Genomic DNA, 25,723 nt, shown 5'->3' with positions numbered 1-25,723 from the left:
GTTACCGTTCGTGATACGCAGGCTGCAAGCAGAAACTATAGAAACGGGCAGTAGGAAAGTAGTTCAGTGTAGCAGCAACCACCACAAGCGTCATACTGAGCGAGGTGACGCGGTATTTTAAGTCTGTGGAGTCGAATTTTGGACGCGCGAGCCCCAGATTCCCCTTTGGCTGTTGTACTACCCCATAGTATGCTCTGGCGCTTCCCTATTTAGTTGCTCTCCCTTGGAAGCGATCCATTAAGTTCCAATACGTATAAGCAGCATTCAAGTAGTATGTAGTCAGCCAATACCTGTGACTATGCAGTCTGCTTTTTTAACGTAGGTCTGCTTGTAGACTTTTTTTTTTTTTAAGAATGAAACGACCAGATTGTAGCTTACATAATTACTCCCTTTCCATTTATTTGTATAAGGGCAATAGTTACAAAAGGAATGTTCTTACGCTCTGCGTCGTATGCTGGTAAAAAATTACGTATTTCTAACACTAGGAGAGGAAAGAAAACTAGTGAAAATGTTGAAAATAACTAAAACGTATTGGCCGGGAAATGCACTGCGAAGAAATTGCCCATATAAGGAAGAGTCATTGAAGGAAAGATACGTAGAGGGAGACAAAGACTGAGAAAACTGAATAACATTAAAAATGGACAAATGTAGCAACAGATTAAGGAAGGGGCTTAAAGTAGAGGAAAATACAGTTTTCAGTCGATGCCCATCCTAAGACAACCGCAACAAACAACAAGACGTCAAGATTTGGGTTCTGCGGTTTCCTTAGTTGGCTTGAGGCGAATGCAGGGGCGTATTTTTTGAGAAGTCCGTGCTTTTGCGCCCCGGCAGAATGTTAACGTTCTTCTTCCTCCATTCTTTAACGAGTTTCCTCACACATGTTCACTGTCGTCGTAGTTACTGCAATTTTTATCTTTCGAGATTTGGTAGTTTGTGATTTGTACAAAAGCAAACGAAAAATACCTCTCCTGGTAACAAAATATACATTTTTCTCGCTTCAGCTGTTCACGTCCGCCAGTGTCGTCACGCTAGAGTTATTCCTGAAATCTTGATTCTGGGAATATATCGCAAATGTGACGAGAGCACTGGAGTCTACGCTCGGATTCGGGTATGGTTCCGGGTCTCTGCAGGGGACACGTATTCATTCAACGATGTCGTGATGATATTTAGGCTTGTTCCGTAGATGACGAAGAAAATTTATTCACTGTTCAGCTTGGTACCTTACACGTGAGATGGGCTGGATGGTTATGATATTCGATAGATTGGAAATTTGGCCTGGAACCAAAGTGCTGGTAGTCAGGGGAAACGGAAATGAAATTCACGTCCCGCATTAGGTAGTCAAAATAACAATGCCTGGGTCTTCTTTCAAGAAATTCGCTGCAGAATTCAAAAGACCAGAAGTTTCTTGCAGAAAATGAAGAATATTCTGACTAGCCGTGACATTAATATTACACTTAGCACTCGAATACTTCGATGCTGCGTGTTCTGTATCCTAGTACAAGGAGTGAAGTCACGGACGCTGAAGGTATTAGGTAAGAAATTGCAGAAATTTGGAATGTGTGACAATAGAAGGAAATTAAGGGTGCCATTCACAGATAAAGGCACAAATGTGGCAGTAATGCAGAGTATGATGGAAGAGTCAGAGATTTTCAATACCATCAAGATAAGAATACTCGAATCCTTTGAGCATACAATGAGCAACAACACATACAGCCAGTTGCAACTATTACTTACAGGAACGTTTGATGGCAAACGTGGTCCAGCACTAGACAGCCTGGCTAAAGAGCTTAAAGCCAGTGGTGTGGACTGAGCACAGAATCGCCGTTCAGAAAAGTCGTGGACAAAAAACATCATGCTACTGATCGACAGCTTTCTTGGAGGATGAAGCACTTAAAGCAATAGTATCGTTGCTGAATCTATGGAAATATACCGGTTCCGAATCGTGTGAATACTCGGTGTAGCCATTTATAAAAACGTACCCGGCGTAGGAAATATGTATTTGAGGTAACTAAGCGTTGTCCACATTCGTAAAGTCCAATTTTGACAGACCGTGTAAAATGTCTCAAAACGATTCATCCCCTTTCTTTAAGACGATATCTTCTACGTGAATTAATATGGGAAGATTACATTCTAACTTGCGCATAGGAGTAGAAAGTTAGTATTTACGATAGGCGTTCGATGAGTAATACAGTAGGTTTTTTTTTCTGAAAGCAAGTTGGTTTTATTCAGGGTTGCAATACACCACATTATTCCCCGCTCTTTTGGCTACAAAACCTTATTTTTATTATAATCTCCGTCCAGTGTCACGGCCTTACGCTACCTTACTGGGAGGGCCTGTATACCCCTGTGGTACCACTATATTGGTCGATGTCGGAGCCAACATCTTGCTGCATTAGTAACCTCCACGTCATCAGCGGATTGCGTCCTTCATTGGGCCAGACCGATAGAAGTCAGAAGTTGCGAGGTCCGGGCTGTAGGGTGGATGAGGAAGAAGTTAAAAAATGGTTCAAATGGCTCTGAGCACTATGGGACTTAACTTCTGAGGTTATCAGTCCCCTCGATCTTAAAACTACTTAAACCTGACTAACCTAAGGACATCACATACATCCATGCCTGAGGCAGGTTTCGAACCTGCGACCGTAGCGGTCGCGCGGTTCCAGACTGAAGCGCCTAGAACCGCTCGGCCACATTGGCCGGCATTAATTGTTAGTGTTGTACTGTATAGTGGAAGACGTAGTTATCCAACTGACCCTTATTAATTACAGACTAAGCGCAGTAATCTCAAACTATGTAGTAAGCACAATAGCTCGCCCCCACCCTTTCCTCTATCAGAAAGCCGCCCCATAACGAGTGTGCCTTCCTTCTGATTCATCGTCTTAAAGCCATCTTCAGTGTGAGTCAGCACTCTCTCATACTGGCCTACTCATGCGTATCGCAAACAGTTCGTCGGTGCTACGCAGTACAGAGTAATAACACGAGCTCAGAACACCGTTGTAACATTGTCGTGTGTACGACACCCCAGTTCACGAGAAACTGGATCCCATTTAGCGTTTACACTGGAGATAATGTGATATTTATTATTTATTTATTTCATTAACAGTACAGAGTAACCCATCGCCTTGAAATGCAAGGTGGGTCGGATGCTTCTGAATCTAATAGCAAAGGCTTCTCATTGTTACAGTCTTATTGGTATATAGTTGTTAATGTTTTTTTGAATAATATAAAGAACATAATATATTAAGATTTCTCTGAGGTTACAGCGAATTGAATGCTTAACACTTGTTAAATGGTTCCATGCAATTCGTTACTACCTAGTTGATTAGAATATAATTTATACAATGCAAATGTCAAGTAAAAATAAACAGAAAATGTAACACAACGAGCGTGGTTAAGAATAATTTGTAATATACAGCGAGCATGTAGTTCAGTAATGGCCTATTTCAATCTAATCGTATTTTAGATGAGAACGACTCGGTACAACCTCGAGCTATTCTCATCTGAAATGGTTTGCGCGAATGTCTGTTAACACACAATATACAGATTAAATGCTGTTTGAGCACTTCATACATGGAATACATGAATTTTAGCTTCACATGAGAAATAAACTTACGTGATAACCTGTAGACGCCATTTACCAGTCACGGTTCAAACCTTAACACATACGTTAGAATACTGCACGGTGCACTGTGATTCATCAATGTCCAAAACATAGTTCCATTGTTTCATGGCGTTCTTGCGCCCATCGCATAAAGATGTGTACAGATTTAAGAGCCCAGGAGCACGTTGGTCCCAAATTTATGTGCACATTAAGGCTAAGATGAGCGCTTTTCAAACGTTTGAGGATTGATGCCCGTTGATTTTCAATGGGTGTTTTATCACAGTTGTTTCACGCCGAACAGATGTAGCACTAGGAAAACCCACTGACACGGACTCTCAACTGAAGGACTGTGTCAGTTGCCTCAATCCCTGTGTCTCATTTGTTCCTTCGTAAGTATGTTAATGGAATTAATGTGCGGAATGTGTGAAATATTGCAGTATTTGCACCAACAATGTTTTAAGCGTAAAGTTCCAGCCCAATAACTCAGTGAAAGTAAATAAGTTCTTACATCCAGTAACAGCTTCCCAAATGTCTCTCGCGGCACGATGCCGTCTACCGTATGTAAAAATACTTTCATACGAAATCGCCTGCATCTTAAAGTTGAGAATCTTTCTGGGCTTACTGTTGGTTTATTTGTTGTGTGAATAATGTTTCTCGTATACTTAATACAACAAATTCATTACTTTTAATATGAGTATTAAACTTAGTATTTACCTTTGTTGCTGAATATTGTTTTCCGTGTACACCAGATAGCTCGATAAATCATTGACATTAATTGTGCAGAAAATGTTTTGGTAACACGAAACCGGGGCAAACGGAAACAAAGCGAACCGAAACGTATGTTACTTACAGGTGTACAGGCACCCACTGACTTATTTCATTCGGGAATGGTGTGACAAAGGAAACACTGTCAGCACATCTCTGCGTTAAGTGTGAATAACTCAGATTTTATTGCTATTCTCATCACGCGATATGTACTCCGGAGAAAGCAGTACAACTTAAGGACACGTCCTGGAACATCCCGCCTCGGAATTTCAGCTGTAAGCCTGTCAGTGAAGTACTTTCAAGCTCAATGAAGGAAAAAAAAAGAGTATGCGCGCAATCTGGGCCTGCGCCGAAGATACCAAGTGTTTCCTGTTAAATACTAGTTACCAATCTCTTTAATACAATGGTTACAGACTAGATAAATAACAAGTTTATAGCATGTAGTGTCGGTTGACAGCACGAGGGTATTTGGTAGCCGCGATACATACTCGTCTGGCGCTGCCACGGTGCCATCTGTCTTCTGTATTGTCTTCAGACGACCGCAGCACAGGATCCGTAGACGTTTGTTTGAGCTGTCGCTGACCGCTGTATGCCCGTTGGGCCACCTACGTAATGGCTTTGCGTCGTCCTTTCCCTTATCGGCGCTGACGCTCGGTACTGGAATTTTTAGGCCTTTTGGGTTCCCTCCGAAGCGAGCTTCCCTCAGACTTGAGTGTTCTAAAATTCCAAGCATATTTGCGAGTCATATGAAACGCCTTACATTATTTTGTAATTTTCAGATTAACACCGATTTTCTCTTACATTCCTACGAATACTTCTATTTTTTGACATCGTATCCTAGTAGTGGTCCGCAAGCTATTCAGAATGACACCCGAATCAATATCGAAGCTAAATGTTTTTCCACGCTACACCAGTTCACGACTTCAGACAAAGCTGATTCGTAACAGTTAAGCGCATGCGCCTGCACTGGTATGATGCCACAGGCAAAACAGATACTGCGTGACAAACATGTACAGACACGATCTATCCGTTGTGGTCTCAAACATTGTTTACGCATTATTTGTCTCGCAGTTACTAGCGATTCAAATCTGACGGTGTTTTATAATATAAGGAAGTTCGATCTGCGAGTAATAGAAGTCTTCTCGTAAAAAAGAAAAAAAATCACCCTCAGGAGATACAACGCAGATACCTTGTAACACTGACTTTTTAGAAAAGTCTCAATAAGGCAAGAAAGAGAGCCCCAACTTCCATCAGGGATACCATATCGAGCTGAAGGTGTACATTGGAGGTTAGATACCGAATAGCTACCAAATAGCGGGAATGTTGATTGCTACTTTTCATTCGCTGTTCGAAATAGCCCAGGACGTTTTCTGTGGTATCAACGTCGCGTGATTTAGGGGGATAATGGAGGATGCAGTACGGTTCGTGACTGTTCATCACAGAATACCGATCCTGAACATGTGCAAGAAAGGACAAAACTCGACCACCGAGAGAGCTGAAATAATTATAAAGGTTCACGTTGATGGTTCCCTGAACGATGGGGTCAAAGTCACGATACACCCCCAAAGCATAACATACTCATGTCCGGCTTGAACTACATCCTCCACACACGAAGAGTTACACTTTCCTTTGGAATGTCGGTACAGTAGGGGTCTTGCATGTTCGAAAGGAGGCCAAACTGGTCGACAACACAGGTGTCCAATCACTTACTGCGCAGACTCGGTGTAGTTGGACTCATAGAAACCAACAGCTTTTCGCAGTACACCAGACTTTAAGTGTCCTACTTCAGACACTCATCGTTCTGAGCAATGGCCTTCTGCAATGAAGAGGTTACACAGATGTTTCAGGAGAATCATCCTTCCACAAATGGAGGAGACTTTAAAATGACTGGTCACATGGTTTAATACCAGTGCAGATGATCCAATTGTAGTGTATCTGCGATTTAGACAACGTCGTCGTAGGCCAGCGTCCTAGTTCACACACACACACACACACACACACACACACACACACACACACACACACACAAATCGCCATGACTTAAAGGCAGCGGTGGATGGTCAAATGACGACCTACAACCATCTCTACGCTATAAAGCGACCAAAGTGTTCTTGTAAGGGCGTTACTAACGCTTTACCCTGTGGGCTTACACTGAGGTGACAAGCCATGGGATACCTCCTAATGTCGTGTGGGACTTTCTTTCCCCTGCCGTAGTGCAGCAAACCGACACGGCAAGGACTCAGAATGTCTTTGGAACTCCCCTGCCGATACACTGAACCGTGCTCTCTCTACAGCCGCCTATAACAGCGAATGTGTTGCCGGCGCAGAATTTTGTGCGCGAACTGACCTCTTTATTGTGTCCCACAAATGTTCGATGGATTTCCTGCCGGGCTGTCTGGGTGACGAAGTCATTAACTCGAACTGTCCAGAATGTTCTTCAAACCAATCGCGAACAATTGTGATCCGCTGAAGTGGCGCATTGTCATCCATAAAAACTACATCGTTGTTTGGGAACATCACTCGCTAATGGATAGGTGACTCAGTCGTTAAATGGAGACCACGAATTCAGAGATCTGCGCATCGATCTCTATCGAATCCTACGTTTATTATCTTTCACGTATCACAATCATTCAACTTCTGGCAATGTTTGCTAATGTGAAATTTACCAAGATGCAACGAGGTTCGGAATCCACGTTAAACTGTGTGTTTTTGTGGAGAAGGTTGGTTTAGCTATTTCCGAGGCAGGAGTAAGGGAAGGGCATGGTTAGTAAAGCGCTGTGTGGCGTTCAGACCAGCCTTTCGGTTGATGACAGCTTTACCATGTGCTAGAGACACATTGAATGCAGCTGAAACATTTAGCTGCAGTGTGCTCGTTGACTCAATACGAATGCCCCGGAATGTGGAATCTGAAGTAGATTGCGACGGCGGCGGATGCCTGGAGGTTCACGAGAGGGCCTCCCCACCCCCCACCCCCCCCCTTTTGGCGCTGCGGTGTGTCCGTCTGCACTTCGCCGCCGCGACCGCGCCGGAATCTGTGCATGACCAGACCGGGAGGCGGTTCTCTGCCGGCCGCTAAGTATAGCTGAGGCGAGACAAGTGTAAAAATACTACAATGCCGGCCGGCACGCCTATATCGCGGGGGCAGCCGCGGCGCTCGCCCGCTTCTGCTCAACCCCACCTTTACCCGAAACACTGGCGACTGTACCTACACTCTACACCCACCCTTACGGTGTGTGGCGGAGAGTACTTCTGGAACCACTGTCTTTTCTCCTCTTCCCTGCTTCGTGCGTGAAGGACTGATACTCAGGAAATATCTGTATAACCCCTATAATTTCTCGAATTTTCTCGTTGCGAACATATCACGAGACGCACACTACGCAAAAAGTTCAGAGATCGATTTTGTTCCTGGCGTATAAGCGACTTAAGCGTAGTAACTACGGTAGCAACTTGAACTAACAGCTGTAAACAACAGCTGAGGAGCTCCCTCGAAGAACGTTGTATATCACAGTTTCATAATTTTTCAGGAACTAGAAATAGTTGTTTTCGAAAATGACTCTGAGCGCTATGGGACTTAACATCTGACATCATCAGTCCCCTAGAACTTAGAACTACTTAAACCTTAACTAACCTAAGGACATCACGCATATCCATGCCCGAGGCAGGATTCGAACCTGCGACCGTAGCGGTCGCGCAGTTCCAGACTGTAGCGCCTAGAACCGCTCGGCCACCCCGGCCGGCCTAGTTCTTTTCCTTTTGTACTATTTATTTATACCGAGCGAGGTAGCGCAGTGGTTGGACACTGGACTCGCATTCGGGAGGACGACGGTTCAATCCCGCGTCCGGCCATCCTGATTTAGGTTTTCCATGATTTCCCTAATCGCTCCAGGCAAATGCCGGGATGGTTCCTTTCAAAGGGCACGGCCGACTTCCTTCCCCGTCCTTCCCTATCCGATGAGACCGATGACTTCGCTGTCTGGTCTCCTTCCTCAAAACAAACAACCAACCAACCAACCAACCATTTATTTATATGTTCTGTTATGTAAGATGACGAAGTGGCACAGTATGTGTTACAGAACGGCAAAATTTAGTTAGCGTATTTTACAATATTGAGAAAGTTCTCTTAACTTCACGTAGCTTTCCGTGCATGTCCTGGAAACGTACGTTGTGTATAAAAAATATTAACTCCCTGTTACAATGGTAAAAAAACTATTTATGTAGGACAAATAACAGTAGCAAAGAAAAATTAAAGAGCAAAAATAAATAATTGAAGTGTCCACTCAGAAGGTAAGCTCACATAAAATTCCCTGTATTATACATCAAGGTATTTATATATATATATATATAATCTCCAGCAACTCCCTCATTTTCTCTGACAATAGAGGGAGCTCTTAAATATAACAAACCAAACCTCGTGATACGTACAAAGACGCTAACTTCAAGTTGATTTTCCCCTTTCGTTTTTAGCCGAGGCTGAAACAATGTGGTCGAAATCAGGGATACACCACTTTTGGATCATCTGCACTGATACTCAACCATGCGACTAGTCATTTTCAAGTCTGCTTCATTCGTGAAAGGGTGATTCTTCGGAAACCTCTGTATCGCAATTTCATAATTTTTCGGGAAGTAAAACTAATTGTTGTTCTCCTTTTCTGCTAGTTATTTATATATTTTACTATGTATGCAGTACGCATTACAGAACTGAAACGTGTATTTTGCGTATTTTATATATTTTTAAAAAGTCATCTTAATTTTTACGTAGCTTTCCGTGTAAGAACATTGCATATCATGTAAATGTACACTGTGAAATAAAGTTGCATATAAAAAAATTCTGTTACAGTGACAAAAACAATATCGAGATATTGAAATAATAAAATGTATTTATTTAATTAACCTGCAGTATAAGAAAACTAGTACCATATAAGAAAAACAAAAAAAGAAAAATTAAACACCGGAAATATAAATAGAACTGTTCACTTAAAAGTCCACACACAACTCCCTGTATTGTACATAAAGGGATTTACACAAATCCAACAAGTTCCTCAGTTTGTTTGCCAGTAGAGGAAGAACCTAATAAATACCACAAAACAAACCTCCTAACAGGTACAGGGATGTTAACGTGAACTTGATTTTCTCCTTTGTTTTTAGGCAACGTCGAACGACATCATCAAGACGCAGATAAGTTGTATTTGGATCATCTGTATTGATATTCAACGGCGTGTCCTTTCGGTTTTAGGCTTGGCCAGACTTCGTAACTCCTCCAAGAATGTCGACAGCAATGAGGTCATTCTGCGTCATTTGGTTTGTAATGAAAGGTTGACTTAGTTTCAGATGTTACATATGCTCCATTCACAGTTAAGCATGACGTTAGTTACTTCTGTTTTTTCCCCGATTAACGCAAAAGTGCGGTACCAAAGCAGAAAGTTATGCCCCAAAACAGTAAACCTACGTTCTGCTATTGTAAAATAAACTGGCAAAACAAGATAGTTGGACAAAAGTATCACTGTCCAGCTGTCGTTTTGCGTGTATCAATGGCCAGACAAAGCAAATTATTCCAGTGTTCTGATTTTACGTGGAATGATGTACAATGTTCTTATATCTACCACTTTCGAGTAGTTCTTTTTTCCTGGCACGCCTTTACCAGCTGTAAAAAAAATATGATTTTCCACTGTTCCTCCTAACTCCCTACACATTCTGCTTCCAGTTTAAGGGAACTACTTTCCTTTCTATGCCATGTCCGCTATTTTCGTTGGTATAAAACGTTCATCCAGGATGCTCAACTTCCCAACAACAAGTAGATCAACTTGTTAACAGAAAGACGACTTCCGTTGTTATGCTTGGGTGCCCCATGTGATGCACCAGTTTATTCTAGTGAAAACTAAACTTCGTCATACATTCTTTGATGAAGGTCGCATTTGTTTACGTTCAGCGTCAGCTGGCAGTCCCTGCCCCAGTCTGGGATCCCCTACAGATCTACCTGAAGTAGGCTGCAGTATTCTGGCGCCGCGACCACCTGGACAACTGCGTCTGCTAGCAGTATCATGGAGCTTCCGGCGACATTATAATTTGCACTACGCAACACCGTTAAAGGATCACGTCTTCGAAGCACAGTAATTGTCTCCAATTGCGACGCAGAAGTTGGAAGTTTGTCTCAAAGATACCTGCAACCTTCCTCTCTAACATTTGAAAAGTGTGGCGTCCTGTGATGTCGCCCTCAGGCTGTGCGACGTTTCGAACAGCAAACTGTCGACAACGCGAAAAAGAAAACACCAGAGTTCAGAAGTTCCTGTGACATGCAAAGTGGGTTAGTGACGTCATATTGGCACCAAATTTCACCATAATTTTCTTCATTGCTATCGTGGACGTGTCAAATGTTTCACTCTTTCTTTTGACGCCTTTGCGATGGAGGTCAGAGTCGCGACTCCCAATGATGAAATGACTTGATTTCCTTGTGGTTGATCGAATAAACATTCCAGACGCACTGCTGTTCCGTATCGACACGAAAAGGCGAGTCAGTGTTTCATAAATAGCGTCAGCGATTCCAGCCTTTCCTTGGGGCGATGGTTATCACACACTTCGTTTCGCAGCCAAAACGACAGTTCGCATTTCAGTGATAAACAGGACGACGTTCTTCACAACCTTTGGCACTGCTGACGACGCCTGGAGGATTAAGTCCTTCTCTAAGGATACTGTGGACCTGCAGTCCCGTTGAACGTGATCACAAGAGTGCTAGTTCTGCAAGGTTCGCAGGAGAGCTTCTGTAAAGTTTGGAAGGTAGGAGACGAGATACTGGCAGAAGTAAAGCTGTGAGGACGGGGCATGAGTTGTGCTTCGGTAGCTCAGATGGTAGAGCACTTGCCCGCGAAAGGCAAAGGTCCCGAGTTCGAGTCTCGGTTCGGCACACAGTTTTAATCTGCCAGGAAGTTTCGCTATCACAAGACTTTGATGCGTGTTGTGACAGCAGATTTTGCTCAAGTGTACAGGGTGCGTCCGCTAGGGACCTTTCAGAACAATTCGAGGAAATTTGAATGTGATCCAGATCTGCGAAGGGTGTTTCCGCTTTTTCGGATCTCCAGTGGCAAGATCACAGAGGGGTGTGACATTGGCAATTGCATGAATAAAACAGCATAGGTCCCTCTTAAAATTCTACAGTTCGGAAATGCCCTTGATGCCACCTGCGGACATTTGTTCAACACTCGAACAATGCACCTGTGCAGAGAGAACCTGTGACACGAGTCCTGGACACCTGCAGGCTGGCAACCCCTTGACACCCATTTGTTTTCGTCTGCCTACCGGCAGGCGCAAGAGTAGCAGTGAAGCTTGCCTACGACTCGCGTCACAGTTTCTCTCTGTACAGCTACATTTTTGATCGGAAGCTGTTGCCGAACTGGGTGGTCTAGGAGGGACCCTTTGCTGCTGCTTTCACGCATGAGTCAGTATGCACACTCTCCCTCCCTTTCCCCGCCACAGGAGGGCGCGAGAAAGGGGGGATGAGAAAGCATAAAAACCTTTTGCTGCTTCGGTTCAATTTCAAATTACTTCGAGTGGTCTTGAGCGGTAGCTAGTGATTCCACACTTACAGCAGAGCGAAAATTGCGGTCGAACTCGCTCCAAAAGAGTGCGCTCGCTTCCAATGGAGTTGCTGGCCCACGGAGTCTTTAGAGAAGAGGTGAATCGCCCGGGGATGTCAGCAGTCTCAAGAACGTCATCTTGTTGCCCACTGTACCGCGAAATGTGCGGGAATCGACGCTCCAAGGCAAGAGGTGGTTTCATTGACGCCCTTCTGCCACCTGCTGAGGCCTTCTCGTCTCGATTCTGGACGGCGGTGTGTCTGAAATGTTTCCCTCGGCTACGCATGAGAAAGTAGCGTGATTTGATCGCTGGGTGTCGCGGTTCTGACTCCCATCGCAGAGCCGTCGAAAGGAGTGGTGAAATGTGGGTAAGAGGGGTTTGAAGACCTTCGCATCGTGTGCCACGTCAACGATGGCGTTGGGCAGTATTGTGGTGAAATTTGGTGCCAATGAGACATCATTCACCAGTCTTACCCCTCTGTTACCTGACCTCCTTTCTGCACGTGCCGACACCTCGCTGTTTCAAGCGATGAGGGTGGCGTCACAGGTTGCCACGCTTTTGCACCGTTACAGAGAAAAGTTGTGGCCTCCTATGAGGCAAATTTAAAAATTCTGCATCGCAATGGGAGACAACAAAGTCGCTTCTGGAAAGTGGTCCTCTGTGTTGTGCGGTGTATTTAGTCTCTCGTTGTTCTCCGGAAATTACCTTCACACATGCAGATTTTGTTCCGTCAAGAACGTGTTCATTTCTCTCCACAAGAAAGTCCTGTATACAATAAATCTACTCCTATATGAATTTCTTATACAAACTCTGCTCTTCTAATTAAACCGTAACATGTCCTCCACACATTGTTAATAAGGCTTATTGAATTGTGCAATGAGAAAATGGGACTCGTTTGAGCACCCACCCGTATTGCCTTACTAAAATTGTAGAAAGTGTTGTACATTGCTTCGTACACAGTAGCCGTAAATACTTCAGTTACGTGATAGAAAAAACGACGTTCCCTTTCAAAAATTAAAACTAGTTGCTCCAAGCCTGCAAAGTATTTTACTATGCTATTTTCATAACACTGCTCAAAGAATAACTTTCCTTACGTCTACCTAGTTAAGTATTCCTGTCGCTTAATATTTTGCGAGTCACACACAAGAACATCTTATCTTAAAACCATATATAAGTAAGTGCTAACAGGTGAAATATGTAATTACAGGCATCAGGTGTGAAGCAGGTACTACCAAGTGCCTGAATCCTAGGACGTGATTGCTCGTGAAATATAAAGATACGTGCCAGTGGTAACCGTGTTCAGTTGTAGGTAAACGTATTTCAGAAGACTGCAGACGTGCAATGAGCTCTTTCAGAACCGCTGTGTTGGGAGGTTTGGTGTTAGACAACTGCATATTACTATGACAAAACTACGTAGTCATTGAAGATTCAATGCCACTTCACTGTTTTCGATTTGCCTCGTAAATGCAAAAGCAAACGATGGTACAGCACCTTGTCATTGCTTGTTACCTTCTCTCCGTGTTGAAAAACAGTTCCTCAGACGGGTGCAGTTAACTGAAACGGATAGCATTCCACAATACATTCTCTTGGCCGAGAAAGAAATTGTAGTTTACTTGAAAGTAGAGAATGAAACTCGAAATTTGTTTTTGAGCGTGACTGACAGTTGCGGGCCACTCCACAAGTCATGGATCCTCTGCAACACTTCCAGAATTCCGATGCCGTTTTCTGACGTCACGATCTCATTTTGGACAATAGCATAGTCTGCGAAAGGCTGTACGTTGCTTACGACGCTCCAATTACGCTTTATTTCATTTTTTTGCAGTTAGACTGAATTTACGCCTTTATTTTACCTTGTTTGACATAAGCAACATCCTTTCAGTTTCGTCGTAGAAGAATTCAAAACTCCACGTTCCCTCGGTAACAGCAGACGCACTGACTTCAGTATGCCAACTGACAGATCGGGAAAGACTTCCAAATTCGTCTTCAAGACTGATACACATTTCTGATACGTGTAGATGTTTACACACGTTGTCACTGAACGATGGGAGTGATGTTAAATTGTAAGCACGAATAACGGTTATCATATGGTGGTGACAAAATAAAGCGTCTCCAACCTACTGAACAGTATGTAACAGACGTAGTAACAGTGCACTGAGCGTCAATAAAATTAGAACAAGAGGTAGAGTAATTCGCCTCTGTGATCTCTTAGTTTTTTTAACATTTGTTTTGGGCCATGTTATTTCATCGTAAGGAAGGTGCGGCAGCGAATACTCGCTTAACTTTCGTTAATTATCATCTGGTTTGGCTGTGTGTGAGCTCACAGCGAACTTCCGTACGCTTGGACCGATACGTATCGCTGTGGCGTTGACCCCGCAACAGAAGGTTAAAGGATATCATTGGATTTGATTCCAGTATTTCAGCACAGACATTTCGTAGGTTTAAACCTTGAGGAAGTTTTAGAGCGCGTGTTTTTTCCTGCACCATGAGTTTCGTAGTGTGTGCAAACGCCTCGTATGAGACACGAGAGTACATGGGTTACTTTCACGCGATTAGCTGCTTAAAGGGCTACAGAAAGATGAAACAAGAAATTTTTGTTTTTGTTGTTCACGCAGACAACCCATAGATAGAAGTTTCGTTCATATAGCCGGAGAGGAGGAGGAGGAGGAGGAGGAGGAGGAGGGGGGAAATAGTTTACTGGCGTGCTGCTAGGCCTGACCAGCACCTGTACTGCACATTCCTTACTATGGAGTGAAATGATGCTTTAGACGCAGCGGACCTTGCTGAAGCGAAATGGGTTCAAATCATGTTTAAGACAAAAATTCCGATGTCCGTGATAACCCAAAATTAATTCCCGCGACTGCTGGACTGGTTCTTACGTTGGAGCCGCAGTAGGTTCCTGTCCGTAGTTGATGAAAGTAGCCAGTGACATTTCAAACTTTTCAAGTACCGAAAGTTACCATAGTTGTTATGCCTTTCATTTTGTTCTCTTGCGGGCACCATAACAGATTTCGTGACGTTTATGTGTGTCTCTGCAATTGAGCTTATTATCCTTCCTGATGTTATATTTGGACCTTACTACAGAAGTCGCGAATATGATGATGATAGAAATGGGCAAGCTCATCGCATTAATACATCACGACAAAGGGCAAAAACTACAATTATGTTTCAGATAATTAAGAGAGAAGGTGAACTATTTTTTTCCTTACGTGTTTCGTAGTGGCTTGACTTCCGGTTATACGATGACTTCCACGAGGTAGAGATGAAGCAGGTCGTACGCAGGGTGCTATCCACTGGATGGTAAAGAAACAGATAGCACAGATAAACTCATGTGCAAGTTGCAGCCTCCTGAAGTTCATAACGATTCTGTAAGTCGTGTTTCCTGAAGCGCAGATTACTCGTTCGGACGCGTAAAGCCAGCAGGATTCTTAGTCAGGTGAAGCCCTTTGCATTAACTCTCTCAATAACAGTTTAAATTTTTCAGTTTAACTTAATCCAAAAACTTAATTATAATTGAGATTTCACAGCAAACATTTTATTCAGTAAATAATTACATTAAGAGATTTTCAGGTTCTAGATCCTATCTGCACATCAGTATCTCTTTAAAATGTGTGCTATTCATAACAAAGTCAGGAACAACTTCTGTGGTGGTCATGAAGTAAAGCCCCTCTCCTTTTTGGTAACATACGTTATTGAAATGTTTTGGTGCTGGTAGGGTTAATGCGTCAAGTAAAGTCAGTACCTACGTCCATCTGCAAAGTAAATGGTTTTACTTTCGATTCGGAGTTAAGCAGCTTAGTGAAACGAGTAAATAGTTTCCATGAAAGCATCTCAGCCAGAGGCCTTACAATGCTCTGGTTTTCCATTACACAACATGTAATACTGTCAATACCAGTATCTCGTAAACATCCAAACGGCGACCACAGCGGCCTGTTGATAAACAATTCGGGAGGGGGGGGGGGGGGGGGGCGGGCGGGCGGGCTTGTTGGCACTAACCGAACCTCTTCCATATGCTGTTGGCTGGTGCTCGTTAGTGCCTGCTATACTGCTGTCGTGTTTTGTACAGCGAAGAGAAATAACAAGCGTAGTCATTTCGTCTCTTCACAGGAATAGCTCCCTGAGGACCAGTGGTGTAGGCGTGGAGGTGGAGGAAGCGGTCCCGCCTGGTTTGTTGTTCCTGCAGTGTGCAAACAGTGAAGCGCACGCTAGATGGTATCAATTGTAGCACAGCCTTCCAGACTTGCGGTACCAGGCAAATATCAAGAGTGTATCCACGTCTGAAGTACCTTCGCTATTTCAGATTACGTGCAGCTCACAAATTGTGCCCATCAGCTGATCCACAGATTCCGCAAGCACATTCTTAAAAATGTGGTTTATCAGCAAGGACGCATATAGCCATCAAATTTAACATAGTTACATCAATAATTACAACATATATGAACCTGTTCATTCCCTCTGCCCCCTTTTGCTTTCCTCTGCCCCCTTTTGCTTTCCTCTGCCCCCTTTTGCTTTCCTCTGCCCCCTTTTGCTTTCCTCTGCCCCCTTTTGCTTTCCTCTGCCCCCTTTTGCTTTCCTCTGCCCCCTTTTGCTTTCCTCTGCCCCCTTTTGCTTTCCTCTGCCCCCTTTTGCTTTCCTCTGCCCCCTTTTGCTTTCCTCTGCCCCCTTTTGCTTTCCTCTGCCCCCTTTTGCTTTCCTCTGCCCCCCCCCCCTTTTGCTTTCCTCTGCCCCCCCCCTTTTGCTTTCCTCTGCCCCCCCCCTTTTGCTTTCCTCTGCCCCCCCCTTTTGCTTTCCTCTGCCCCCCCCCTTTTGCTTTCCTCTGCCCCCCCCCTTTTGCTTTCCTCTGCCCCCCCCCTTTTGCTTTCCTCTGCCCCCCCCCTTTTGCTTTCCTCTGCCCCCCCCCTTTTGCTTTCCTCTGCCCCCCCCCTTTTGCTTTCCTCTGCCCCCCCCTTTTGCTTTCCTCTGCCCCCCCCCCTTTTGCTTTCCTCTGCCCCCCCCCCTTTTGCTTTCCTCTGCCCCCCCCCCTTTTGCTTTCCTCTGCCCCCCCCCCTTTTGCTTTCCTCTGCCCCCCCCCTTTTGCTTTCCTCTGCCCCCCCCCCTTTTGCTTTCCTCTGCCCCCCCCCCTTTTGCTTTCCTCTGCCCCCCCCTTTTGCTTTCCTCTGCCCCCCCCTTTTGCTTTCCTCTGCCCCCCCCCTTTTGCTTTCCTCTGCCCCCCCCCTTTTGCTTTCCTCTGCCCCCCCCCTTTTGCTTTCCTCTGCCCCCCCCCTTTTGCTTTCCTCTGCCCCCCCCCTTTTGCTTTCCTCTGCCCCCCCCCTTTTGCTTTCCTCTGCCCCCCCCCTTTTGCTTTCCTCTGCCCCCCCCCCTTTTGCTTTCCTCTGCCCCCCCCCCCTTTTGCTTTCCTCTGCCCCCCCCCTTTTGCTTTCCTCTGCCCCCCCCCTTTTGCTTTCCTCTGCCCCCCCCCTTTTGCTTTCCTCTGCCCCCCCCCTTTTGCTTTCCTCTGCCCCCCCCCTTTTGCTTTCCTCTGCCCCCCCCTTTTGCTTTCCTCTGCCCCCCCCCTTTTGCTTTCCTCTGCCCCCCCCCTTTTGCTTTCCTCTGCCCCCCCCCCCTTTTGCTTTCCTCTGCCCCCCCCCCTTTTGCTTTCCTCTGCCCCCCCCCTTTTGCTTTCCTCTGCCCCCCCCCCTTTTGCTTTCCTCTGCCCCCCCCTTTTGCTTTCCTCTGCCCCCCCCCTTTTGCTTTCCTCTGCCCCCCCCTTTTGCTTTCCTCTGCCCCCCCCCTTTTGCTTTCCTCTGCCCCCCCCTTTTGCTTTCCTCTGCCCCCCCCCTTTTTGCTTTCCTCTGCCCCCCCCCCCCTTTTTGCTTTCCTCTGCCCCCCCCTTTTTGCTTTCCTCTGCCCCCCCCCTTTTTGCTTTCCTCTGCCCCCCCCCCCTTTTTGCTTTCCTCTGCCCCCCCCTTTTGCTTTCCTCTGCCCCTCCCCTTTTGCTTTCCTCTGCCCCCCCCCCTTTTGCTTTCCTCTGCCCCCCCCCCTTTTGCTTTCCTCTGCCCCCCCTTTTGCTTTCCTCTGCCCCCCCCCCCGTTTTGCTTTCCTCTGCCCCCCCCCGTTTTGCTTTTCTCTGCCCCCCCCCCTTTTGCTTTTCTCTGCCCCCCCCTCTTGCTTTTCGTCTGCCCCCCCCTCTTGCTTTCGTCTGCCCCCCCCCCCTCTTGCTTTCGTCTGCCCCCCCCCTCTTGCTTTCGTCTGCCCCCCCCCTCTTGCTTTCGTCTGCCCCCCCCCTCCTCTTGCTTTCGTCTGCCCCCCCCCCCTCCTCTTGCTTTCGTCTGCCCCCCCCCTCCTCTTGCTTTCGTCTGCCCCCCCCCTCCTCTTGCTTTCGTCTGCCCCCCCCCCCTCCTCTTGCTTTCGTCTGCCCCCCCCCCCTCTTGCTTTCGTCTGGCCCCCCTCTTGCTTTCCTCGGCCCCCTTTAAAATTATAGACGTGACAGTTACATAACTACACCATATCGGTAGAAATGTACTAGAAGCGCATGTCTGCAAGCCACAAAGCTATCTACACATATTAAAAAAAGTTTTGCATCACCACAATTCCCAGAACTCTTGAAGATAGACGTTGATTGTGGATACTGTATCACAGACACAGTCCCTTTGACTGTTCAGAGATGTCACTAAACCCGTCCAAAGATGTAAACTACCATGCACGAGCAGTGGCTATTAGAAGGAGGGGGTCCGACAGCCGATCAGTTACAGTCATTCCACCAAAAAGGACGTACACGGCTCGTGTTGTCTGTAGGTCATCCATGCCTAGACGTTCAGTACCGCGATTCGATCACGCCTGTAATCTTACTTTGTGCCACGAAGGGCTCTCATGAAGGGAGGTGTCCAAGCGTTTCTATGTGAACCAATGCGAATCTTGTTCCGACATGAAGGAGATACAGAGAGACAGGAACTGTCGATGACATGCCTCGCTCAGGCCGCCCAAGGGCTGCTACTGCAGTGGATGACCGCTACTTACGAATTATGTCTCGGAGGAACCCTGACCGCAACGCCACTATGTTGAATAATGCTTTTTCGTGCAGCCACAGGACGTCGTGTTACGACTCAAACTATGCACAATAGGCTGCATGATACGCAACTTCACTCCTGACGTCCACGGCGAGGTCCATCTTTGCAACCACGACACCATGCAGCGCGGTTGAGATGGGCCCGACAACATGCCGAATGGACCGATCAGGATTGGCACCACGTTCTCTTCACCGATGAGTGTCGCATATGCCTTCAACCAGACAATCGCCGGAGACGTGATTGGAGGCAACACGGTCAGTTTGAATGCCTTAGACACACTGTCCAGCGACTGCAGCAAGGTGGAGGTTCCCTGCTGTTTTGGGGTGTCATTATGTGGGGCCGACGTACGCCGCTGGTGGTCACGGAAGGCGCCGTAACGGGTGTACTATATGTGAATGCCATCCTCCGACCGATAGTGCAACCATATCGGCAGCAAATTGGCGAGGCATTCGTCTTCATAGACGGAAATTCGCGCCTCCATCGTGCACATATTGTGAATGACTTCCTTCAGGATAACGACATCGGTCGACTAGAGTGGCCAGCATGTTCTCCAGACATGAACCCTATCGAACATGGCTCGGATTGGTTGAAAAGAGCTGTTTATGGACGACGTGACCCACCAGCCACTCTGACGGATCTACACCGAATCGCAGTTGAGTAGTGGGACAATCTCGACCAACAATGCCTTGATGAACTTGTGGATAGTATGCCACAACTAATACATGCATGCATCAATGCAAGAGGAGGTGCTATAGGGCATTGAAGGTCTCGCTGTATGCAATGTGTGGTTTCATGAGCAATAAAAAGGGCGGAAATCAAGTTTATGTTGATTTCTATTCCAATATTCTGTACAAGCTCCGGAACTCTAGAAACCGAGGTGATGCAAAACTTTTTTTGATGTATTTCCGTTTATCCCTATACATGAGAACTTACTTACCGCGACAGGTATTGGCCACCTGTTTTCTGAAGAGTGTGTACTTCACTTTTTAAGGAAAGCAGCTGTTCTAGATACCCAATCCGATCAAAAGTATCACGACACCTATTAGTGGACATACTATTAAATGTGTCCATTCTTCCCTTCAGGACGACTTGAACTCCGCTGGGGGGACACCTTCAGTGAGGTGTCTGTAGACAAATGTCAGCCCATTCTTCCTCAAGGGGCAAAAAGCAGAGAAGAGAATGATGGTTACTCCGGAGCCTTGGTGGTGGTGGTGGTGGTGGTGGTGGTGGTGGTGGTGAGGAAGACAACACAAACACCCAGTTCCCGGGCAGAGAAAATTGGAGTCTGGAGAGACGACAATGTTTCAGCTCCTTTCAAATGCGTTCTACTGGGTTCGGAATTTGACTCTGGGCAGGCCAGTCCATTTCAGGAACGTTACTGCCCAGAAACCATTGCCTCACAGACGCTACTTCACGATTGCATTGCACTGCGTTGCCATACTGGTACAGTGACAACTGTCTCCGAACTGTTCCTGTACTGTACAAAGCGGAGAAAACGCCTCCATACCGTAACACGATTTCTTCCATAATTCACTGTTGGCACTGCACACGATGGCACGTTCTCCGAGCATTTGCGAAACGCTAGCTCTTCCATCGGATTGCCACAGGTTATAGAATGATTAATCACTTGTTTCCACTCATCCACTGCCTGTTGGCGGCGCTCTTTACGACCTCGAGGGTCCCGTAGCTCTTGACTACTGAAGGCTTCTACACCATTGCACTCCATTCTTTCTTAACTCACGACGCATAGTCGTTGTGCCAGCTGGACTGGATTCATTCCTTACGCTGATTTAATGCGATTTTTGTAACCACCATCTGCAGTGCTCGACGGTCCCTGGCTACGGCGGCCAGTGCAACTGCAGCGTTTGTCATTAAGTGGCTCGTTGCTGGTTTTACTTGCGACAAGAATGTGTGTGATCGGTAGTTACGATCGACGAAGGGATGAAGAGGATTATGCCTGAAGTGACGGATGCTAACCATTAAGCCTAACAGTAGTATCCAGCTTTTTAATAACGTGCGCTACCAGACAGGAGCGGTTTAATTTATGCCTACCACAAAAATAAATAAAACCAAATTAATAGGTTCATTTGTTTAATCGTATGGATGTGTGTGATTCTTAATTTGAAATAAAACTACTTGCATTTTTCGTAAAATTGGGTATGTAGTAATTAGCGTCTATTTGCTGAATTTTATGTTTAAATAGCGTAGGTATTCTAACTGAACGGAAGAAAAAAGACTCGAACCAGTGATAAGGGCCTACCAGTCTCGAACACTACAAATTGTTTTTCGTGTTAGGGTGTTTCACGATTTACGGAAATGCTCCTTCAAAAACTTGCATCAGCCAGTAATGGAACCAGTTCGACCACGCGGTGGGCAAGCATTCTACATCAGAGACACGATGAAAGTCGATTTTCTCAGGAATTTTTGATAGTACTTCGAACTGCCATGGGAGATCGCTATTGGACCACTTTTGAACTTCACGTACCATAAATTGTACAAAAAATCACAAAAATCCGTTTGCCGCGTGCCATCCTTGGGAGAGTAAATAGAATGAGTTAATCATTATCGTTACCCAACTATATCTGACAACATGTTAAAAGAACGAAGAGACAGCTATTGTGGCACTGTAAAAGAGACCGTGATGGAGCTGAGTGTATTTCATGTCAGTCGTTACACGGAACTGTCGATGGGCAGTGAACCAAAGCGGTGACAGATCTATTGCCTGTCTGGCACCAGCGCACTCGCTACGTAATAGGTCGAAAGGGAACGGCACGCGGTGTAGCGGTCTCGTCTTCCATCACCTACCACCATGCAGCGTTCATTTGTCTGTGACAGATACGTCATCTCATTCAGCGTTTTAAAGCGCGTATCAGGAACTTGAAGTCGGCAACAAAATCATTGCATCCTAAATGAGCCTTACCTAAAGTAAATTTTCCACAGCGCATTGTTAAAATTAACGTTTTGGAGCGCTTTCAATCCGGATTAAAAGCCTAATTTTTCCTCCAAATTAGGCACCCGCAGCGATCTTCAACTAAACTAAACAGCTTGTGCTCTACAGAAACAGCCATATAGAAGGACAAACCCCGTACGAAGTAATGGACTAAAATACTGAGACACCATTTGTAATAGATTAACGAGAGCTCTTGTGATGCAATTGCTTTACTAGTCTTTACCACCAAAACTGGTCGACTGACCGTGAGCTTCGGAAATTTTACTCTAGGGGTTCAGAAACGTCATCTACAGAAAACTAGAATCTTTCACAAAATATTCAGGTAGAAACCGAGAAAATGCAAACGAATTTTTTTCTGGTTATACGGCAAGTATATTCACACCTGATAAATATGATAAATTCAGTTACAACCATCAAACTCTGTTCAGCTAGCTAAATATTACGAACACCCATCTTAACGTCACTGTAATGGGTTCGGCCGACTATAGTGGCTGCTATGCTGAAATGATGTGGAGGTTCGTCTTAAATGAGATACTACCCCTCTTACATCCAGTGATCGGATGTCAGCTTTAAAAATCTTCTGACATAGAAGATAGTGGTTTTGCTTGACAGGAGTCACTTACGATGCCACAAAAGAACCAGGAAATTGAAGTCAGTAAATAGCGATCACAGAGCTGCCGTTTTTTATTGCATGAAATTTGCTATTACACGTACAGGCAAAGAAGGTTTACAGAAACGTGTTTCTTCATCACACAGTTTACGATACTGACATGTTCTGTATTTTATTTACCGAATTGCAGACACGGTTCCATTATAATGCCGACAGAAGGGCTGATGTTCGATACAGTGGTACACTGCAGACTGTTAACAAAAGCCTGAGCCTGTGGAATACATTCCCAGTTATGCGAGTGGCTCGAAGACACTTTATTAATAGAAGACAGTACGTCGTTCTAAACTACGAGTGTTCATCGTAGACAGATGCATCGGCAGGAGTGCTCCAGGGAAATGTGATAGGACAGGTACGTACGTAGACAAACGATCTGACGGAGAGTTAATGTGAATGAGAAGGAAAAACAAACCCGTTATGTTAGGATACAGCATTAGTAGTGTCCTGCTTGACCCAGTCACGTTCATTAAACAGCTGAACGTAACTTTGCGAAGCTATGTGAAATGGAACGAGTTTGGTGGTAGAGAAGGTGAGTGGTAGACGTGGATTATTGGGCGCGTTCTAGGAAAATGTGGTTCATCTATAAAGAAGACTGCGTACATAACGCGTGTGCGACCTATTCGTGAATACTCAGAGTATTTGCCATCCGCACCAGGTTGGATTAGAGGATGACATCGAAGCAGTTCAGAGGCGTGTTACTAGATGTGGCAACAATGGGTTCGATCAATACGCGAGTATTACGGAAACGCTCCACGAACACAAATAGGAATCCCTGGAGGAAAGAACTCTTTCTTCTCGCGAAACACTATTGAGAAAATTTAGAGAACCGATATTTCTGGCTGACTGCAGAAGGCTCCTCCTGTCACCAGCATACACCCCACGTAACGACCACGAACACAAGGGAGAACATACGTCTCTTGCGGAATCATACAAACAGTCGTTTCTTCCCTCGATGTATTCGCGGGTGGAATAGGAAAGGAAATGAATGGCAGTGGTGCAAGGTACCCTCCGCGATGCACTGTATGGTGTCTTGCAGAGTATGTACATACACCAAAAAAATTATTCATTCCGATACACTTCTCGGCGTTTTGTAGCATATCATAGTTACGGTTACTAGACAGAGTACAAACTTCGTCTGTTGTCACAAGTTTCTAGGGCGGTCACTAGTGTTGTGCGTTTCACTTCGCTCTGCTGCTGCCTAGCGAGGGCAACTGAGTAACACTAAAGGTCGGGGGAGCAGCGAATGACCCGCTGAATGTGGGCTACTTCACATTTCCGCAACGATCTTCCGCCATACTCAGACGCACGACAGCAACACACAAATTGGCAGGTGAAAGATGAAACCCTGGGGTTACGTTGTAAGACGGCAAATGAAAACTACTGAGTCTCACAGAGATGACGCAGAAGTCAATGAAATTTTGTTCTTGTATGTTGGTACTCGTTACACTGTAACGTAAGTCAAGTCTAAATGTGGTGACACTCATATTCAGATGTCTTTTCAAAATAACTCTCTCTCTCTCTCTCTCTCTCTCTCTCTCTCTCTCTCTCTCTCTGTGTGTGTGTGTGTGTGTGTGTGTGTGTGTGTGTGTGTGTGTGTGTGTGTGTGTGAGTTATCCAAATTAATAAGCTGCAATACCGCTACGTGATAAAATTATTAAGTACCAGCCAATTCATCAAATGTTTATGAAGATCTAAAAGTAGCCCACTCATTCATTTTCAACTATTAAGAAACGAACGCTTCATTCAAAGGTAGAGGTACTTACGTTTGTGAGGGTCCACGAAAATTTCGAGCAAATGAAGAATATGGTATGGATAGAATCATCGATTAAAGGCGTATGAAGATGTGCCCTCATAGACACGTCAGGAGAAGCAAAACGGTGTAGTTCATGTGAAAATGTACACGTGGATAGTTTTTTAGGTCGGCTGCCGCATTTGCTGAAGGCGACCAAACTCAAATGGGAAGTTTGTGCTGTTCCAGCATTCCAGTAGTATGTAGAACCAGCAGCTGAATTTATTTGTTATTCGTTTTCCACTTCAGTTGCATACAATCTTTAATGGTGTCTAGTTTCGAACGCTTGCGTCCATTTTCAAACCACTGCCTGCATCTCTAATATTTTACTGTAATGTAATTCCAAAGGGACACTCCAAAAGCTTGCATGTCAACACTACATTTGTGACGTTCCATTGGAATTACGTTACAGTTAAATATCAGAAATGCAAGCAATGTTCTGAAAATACGCCTTTCTCACTGAAAACAAAATGAACACTAAATTAAATGGGAAGGTTTAGATTTTTTTCTCCTTTCCGAAAAGAACCTCTGGCAGTGTGTGCAGTTTCGTTGCTATGGTTGAGACTTGGATCTGTCAGTACACATAAAAACTTCGCGCCAAAACGAGGAATGAGGTTCACAGACAGGATTTTTTTTGGATACAGGTGGGACTTTTTGGAACCCCCTTGCAAATGACAAATTAATAAATAAATGAGAATAAAACTTAACTAGCACAATGCAAGATTTCTGGACCAACCAAATAAAGCACAGCATGAATGGTAGAAAAATGTTACCAGGATAGAGGCGTTTGGAACGGAAAAACTGTTGGATTCTCCCTGTTCCCAGATCTAAAGGAATTGGGGACTGGAGAATATTTTGAGTTTCACGACGAGTTTATAACGGCACTAATTCATATTCCACTGATGCACCATGACCGTACTTGGCCTTAAATTTATTAAAATATCGTGGTAGAAAGGAGACAAGATGTAGAAATAAGACCAGACAGCAGTAAAACAAATACTGGGGTCGTCGTAAGTCAACAAATCACTTCCTCGGCAACAACTACTAGTTGCACATACAAAAGTACCGTTCTCAAATTGGTACATAGTACTGGAGGATACTGCCAGAATTAATTAAGCTATAGTGAGACTGACGGAGGAAGGATCACCGCAACGGTGTGACGTCATATGGCTTAAAATGGACCGCCTTGAAACGCAGAAAAACGATCGTGTCTCTAAGTCCTCAGATCTTGCATACACTTCTTGGTTCTATCCATGTTCCGGTGAAGTATGAATATCTTCCGTTTGCAAAGCACTTTGATTTTCTTAGTCTGAAGCATGAATGTGTCGCCAGCGCGCCATTA

General features: G+C 45.1%; 1 protein-coding gene across 23 annotated transcripts in view; it reads left to right on the top strand.

The window, feature by feature from the left end:
- Nucleotides 1–25,723, top strand: part of LOC124619503 (CUGBP Elav-like family member 2) — a 1,137,606-nt gene that overhangs the window by 741,725 nt on the left and 370,158 nt on the right. The gene's annotated exons all lie outside the window — the stretch shown is intronic.

The sequence above is a fragment of the Schistocerca americana genome, chromosome 6 (assembly GCF_021461395.2).
Source record: "Schistocerca americana isolate TAMUIC-IGC-003095 chromosome 6, iqSchAmer2.1, whole genome shotgun sequence".
NCBI classification, from domain to species: domain Eukaryota; kingdom Metazoa; phylum Arthropoda; class Insecta; order Orthoptera; family Acrididae; genus Schistocerca; species Schistocerca americana.
The sequence above is the reverse complement of the archived record's forward strand: the minus strand, read 5'-3'. Positions and strand labels throughout refer to the sequence as shown.